Source organism: Anopheles moucheti, chromosome 3 (assembly GCF_943734755.1).
Source record: "Anopheles moucheti chromosome 3, idAnoMoucSN_F20_07, whole genome shotgun sequence".
NCBI lineage: Eukaryota > Metazoa > Arthropoda > Insecta > Diptera > Culicidae > Anopheles > Anopheles moucheti.
The window spans coordinates 39,269,121-39,275,120 of NC_069141.1; positions in this window are offsets into that span (position 1 = coordinate 39,269,121).

Sequence of the window (6,000 nt, forward strand, 5' to 3'; positions counted from 1 at the left end):
AATGTAAGAAGTACCAAACGTAGCCAATCCGTTTTCTAGAACCATCTTCATTCTATGCTTAGTTTCGGGATTGCAAATTTCTACTCACAATAGGTTGTGAAGTTTGACATGAAACACAAAATAATTCCATACACACAAACACAAACAAAAAACAGCAAAGTCAGGCTTCAAGAACTGCATACTGTTTAAGGATTCGCGATCATTTGAAAATCGCAATGAAGCGAAGAAAAAACAAAACGAACGTCCGGAGAGCAGAAGCAGTGAGGACATTTTCAGATGGAAAGCACATTACCGGTGTGAGGTGAAAACAGCCAAATTGAATAAAACTTACATGCATGAAATTAATTTCAAACGGCGTTGTTGCAATGGTTTGTGAAATTTGTGGTTTAACTTTCGATATGCTTCGCTTCCAAAAAGTGGACAACATCTAAACAACTTCACGCAGCAGCAGCAGCAACAACAGCGAGGAATGAGGGACATCAGCATGTTCGGGGTCGGAGTGTTAACAATAAGAACAAGAGCGATCACCGAGAAGCAATCGCAGCAACTGAAGCGCAGCTGAACGTGTCCACGGTCACGGTTTGGAGTTTTCTTTCTTCCTTTTTTTTCGGGTTTTGGTTACGATCGCGTCAGGTTTGAAGAACTCATTATCACTCGCTGGCCCTCGGTGCCACCCACCGTGGCACGGCGTTACGATCGTCGTTCAACCGTTACGCTATTGATTGACGGCGAACGGAATCGGTGCGACCGGTGGTGGAAGTCGGAAAAGCCATGCTAACGTCATTTATCGTTCGATTAACACCCGCATCAGGGGGTAAATATTCGGTTGCACTCCACTTCTGGGCTGGGATGCATCCTCCCGAATGCCTCGCGCTGTGGTAAATGACAGATTTTAACGCGTAATTCTTTCTTTCTTCGCATCGGTTCCCTCCCGCAACCGTTTCTTCCTGTGTTGGGGAAAGCATTGCTAGCTGTTTAACGCGAGCAGACGTTACAAAACGTTGCTGCAAAGGGATGAAAAGGGAAACCAAGATAAAGGTAGTCCACCTGGGGAGAATATCTACAGTCTAGCGGAACTGGAGCACAACCTCGCGCTGTGGGCACGATGTCCGATCGGACGGCAGACGTGCGTCGCCATTCGCGTGCCAAGCGGTCCCAGAACGGTGCTTTCGTTAGAACCCGCTGCAGCAGGCACGTGCGACCAGCCGGACCACCGACGAAGTTGTTTAGTATTGCTATTAGTTTAACGAAAGAAACAAACATCATCCAAGACGGGCCAGGAGTGCAACATCATGAAAGAATATATTTGGGACGTTCGGCGTGTTTATCTTAAACTGAATGATACAGTTTTATATTAAATATAACTTAATGAAAGAAAACCAGAAAATGAATCTCTTTCGCTCGCTTCAGAGTCCAAAAGATGACCCTCGATTTTCGTAGTGAAAGAAAACCATCAAGAAAGAAAACTAAACGAAGAAAAGCAGTTTGTTTACACAATACCTTTCTTCCGATATCCTTAAGTTGTAAATTTTCTAAAAAAATAATTACAATAATGCAAAACCCTTCAGCCAAGGCTTGGACTAATATTGCACTTTGAATGCTTGTGTTACTTATATTATTAGTAACAATATTACTTATTTACCACACTTGTTTGAAGATCTTGACTGCTAAAGCCATTTAATCCGATCTTTATGATTATCACCAATTAACTTCGGCCATTCCAAACCTTCTCTGTGCATGATCTAATTCGTTGCACGAGAGTGTGCTCAACCCATCGTGATCATTCTCGATGTCTCGATGTCGTCATTTGTTTCCGTCGCGCTGTTGCTGTGGTACCATTCCCATGATCTTTTCGTCTCGAGGGTCATCTTTCGGTTCTGAAGCTCATCCTTTTTGTTCGACATTGTTACTATAATAGTCACTCCGAGTTGTACTCTTCCTGCACTGAGGGTAAAACACGAGTATCCTAACTATCTGAATAATGGCCTTGTTCAATCGAACGGGTCAATCATGGTGCCTTAATATGACCAACGATCACGCAGCTTCCGTATGTAATCGAATATGTCTAAGTAATCGACTTAACATATTTTTGACGTTTTTTTTTTAGATGTCCATTTTGATTAAATCTGATGTTTTCCACAGTCTGCCTGATCATTTGGTTGAAGAACGTTGAACGTTGAAGAACTCCAAACCAATGATTCTATAGCATCAAGATCTTAATTTGCTAATAGAAAATATTTCCGCAAGTTCGATAGTCCTGTTGAATTGTCAACAAAATTATAAATTACATTCATTTTTTTCGGTTGACTTACATCTAATACTCTAAAAATTGATTACCCTATTTGCTGTCTTATACATTTTGTTTAGCAGTTCATATATTCATTTAAATAATTTTATAAAGCTAATAAATATGTTGACAAATTCTTATCGAAATAAATTTAGTTTTCCCCATTTTTCCGTCATCAATATATGCAAGCCCTTCACATTCCATACTGCAACTGCAGGATGAAACATTACCTGATGAATCACAATCATCCTACGCTAGCCCCAGCAAACCCATCCGATTGCCTAATTTTTCACCCCACAATATTACGCATCCTGATCCAGAACAGAGTACAATTATCATCGTACATATAAAACCAGTGTAGGAAGATATTTTATGGAATCGATTTTATTTTCCGCGCAATGCTTTCCACCCATTTTTTATTACGTTCCGCGTATGAAATAATACGGAATTGGCAACACAAAACACGATTCCGAAAAAACCTGAAATTGAATCCCATATGCTTGGCCCTCCCACTGCATCATGCTTTTTGGGATTTTATTTCGTTTCGTTCGCTTTTTTGTTCGCGCTTACCGTAATCGAACAGCTTTCGAACCGTACTTGAATGCGTGGATCGGCACAGACAGCCGGGAGGAAGTCATCCACCCAGCAGATCGTTTTTCTGGTGTAAAGTAAGCTAAAAAGTAAAAGCCCTCTCATTATCCGACTGGTTCTTTTTGCGTTTTTCTTGCTTCTTCTTCTTCTTCGCCTGACCATCCTTGGGCGGGATTGAACTTCTACGCCTGCTTGGGATCCTGCATATTAGCGTCCTGTTCATCATCCATCGTAATGTGTTCGATTCTACCGCAAACCAACCATGATCATACGTGATCTCTGGTTGTGTGCAGGAAACGATGCAAGGAACTATTAATATTCCTTCTGAATGAGAAAAAAAACAACAGATTACAATTGTTCAACCGAAGCCCCGATTGTAAGTCTTTCGATACGTACGCAAGGTTCTGATTGTCCGCTGTGGTGGTTTGGTCGCTTTCAAACAAACAAAAAAAGAGAAGCATGTCTTCCACTTCTCCTACGCGAAACAGACCCGCCAGCGATCGCAAACGGCCCATCCATCTGTCCGTCCACGCAAAACTATTGGAAGGAAACACCAGAACATGCCACATGATCGTGCAACCCACGATGCATCCTTTTCCAGTGGCAATACATCATCGTCAGGAGATGCGATTACAGCAGAAAAACAGCCTGCAAGGAGGTTTGAAAAAATATTACCCTTTATGCCGAGACGCTGGTGGATGGGAATCGGTTCTACTTTTTTTTGCGTTCTTTCCGCCCTTTACCTTCGGATCCGCCCGAGCACGTTGGGGGCTGGGATGGAAATTTAAATTTTAAAACAATTACCTTCGAGGTCCGTTGTCGAGAGCCTGGTAACCGTCGACCAATCATCTACTGCTGCTGAGCTGCATCGTTCGTTGGCAACTCCATTCATCCGGATGTGGTCCCTGAGGCCATATCTGCACAACAGCTTCTGCGCTGCCGAGGCGGCGCTTCCGTGGAAGACGGTGCATGCCCGGTAGTGGCAGTACCGGCCATCAATTCCTGCCCCGGTCCGATGGGGTGGGTGCAGTCACAAACGATATTACGTGTTTCCTGAGCCAAGTTGCTGATTCGACCCCGGAGGGGTAATGTTGCGAACGCAGCGTATGAGGGTGGCCGTGGGTTCAATTATTTTACAGCAATTTCAACCAATTCCAGACAGGTACAGTGATGTGCGTGTTGCTGGTAAGATATTTTTTCCTTCGTTTTTTTTTTTGTAACTATAGGCTACGCATCCTTTTTCCATTTTTAATGGAAATACTTTAACGATTAGCAAAAGCAATTACTTAACTTGCAGCTTCATGTTTGTAAATTATAAAGTAATTGTTATGATATTCGTAACAATATGGGATAAATAAAATGAAATAAATAAAATAAAATGATAAATAAATAAATGGGATTATGGGAAAATAAAATATTTGCAAATATTGCAAAACAAGAATTATCTTTGAAAAAAACTCTTCGAAGACATCGATAAGAAGTCTCGACGAAATTCCTATCGGACAAAAATATTCTACAAGAAAGATTGAAGTTCTTCAGTTGATTTTATTAGTATTTTATCGTCCGATCGTTCCTAATTATCTAACGAATCATGAGGATTTCATTCGGATTGCTGTATCTGCGATACCAATATTTGTCCCGTAATATACAAATTACAAATGATATGGAAGATTGAATCCGATCGCTTACTATCTCGACGGCAGCACCGTGCAATGATAAATACGCAACAGAACACATCTTGCCTCGTACACTGAATCCACTACGGCGCGTTGGAGCAAGCAAACAAGGAGTGTAAGGAAAATTTATCTCTTCGCCCGAGGATTTACCGGCCACGCAAGCGTTCCTTTCCTTGCGTTGTGCTGCAGGGCCGTGTAATCGACCCCTTTTTGCGTAGAAGGTACCATCGCGGGACGAACAATCTGTGGCCCTCAACCTTCGCTTTCCTTCGCAGACTCGCAATTCGTTAAAAAAATTAAACACCGACGATCGCGACGCTGAACCACAGCGCACAAAACTGGCTTCGGCAGCAGCAAATTAACTCGCTCTGCTGCACTGGGCAGGTTGTCTGGCCGAAGGGCGCGTAATGCTTTCCTGTGGAGGTGTCCAGACGCGTGAGCTGAAACGTCTCGTTGCAGCGGCAGCTGTAGGAGCCAGTGCGAATTGTTAACTACCCTTTTCCCCAACAGAAGTCACAACAGCAGCAATAAAACCTTTCCTCAAACCACTTACGTTTAATGTTTTTGTTGATGATGCATTATTTTTTTGTAGCACTGGCAGTAAAGAAAACAATGTGTCACCAATATGCATTTAAGCACCAAATTGTAGAGTTATTACTCAAAACGAATAAACATATAAATATTCACCCATTAGTGTCGTCGACAAGTTAATTTTCTTCAATAACCAACTTTGACGCGAACAAGCATCGATCGTTTCGCATCCCAAGAGCACTACCACCGAGCGTCAACAATGCAAGCACTCTTCACCGATAACGCTCCGTCATTCTGCGCTCCCGTGCGTCGGTGTGTTGGATCAATCACGACACTTGAACCCCTGTGTGCAATCATGTTGCTAATTTATGCGTCACATTTTGCAACCTGCATCGAGCCCGTCAGTCACGACGAGCGACGCAACGCAAGCAGATGCCGCGCGATGACACCGATCGGCACGAATCATGATGCACTGGACCTTCGCCTTTTGCGGATACCGAATGATGATTCCGTACATGTGCTCTACAAGGTAAGCGGAATAGTTCTACACCGAACGAACCATCACAGCCGTACAGTGCATAAATCAAATCTGTTTTTTTGTTTTTTTAGAGTTTCTTCTTTCCCTCCTAAACGTCTCATATTATTCATGTGCAGTTTCGAGGTAAAAGATTTCCGATTTTCTTTAAGTTTATCGTTTAACAGAGCCATTTTTAATTCGCTTAATAACCACTCTTGGTGATCGAGGTAATCGGTTTCGTTTAAAATGATTTCTTCCGAAACAAATTACAATTTAAAATAAACTATCGATCAACAGTGCATCCAGTTTGTCATAAATCATTCCAACGTTTAGATGATGCTTTGAACGATAAAGAGTAATATCTAATAATAAGGAGAAAAAAGGGTTGATCATCGCGG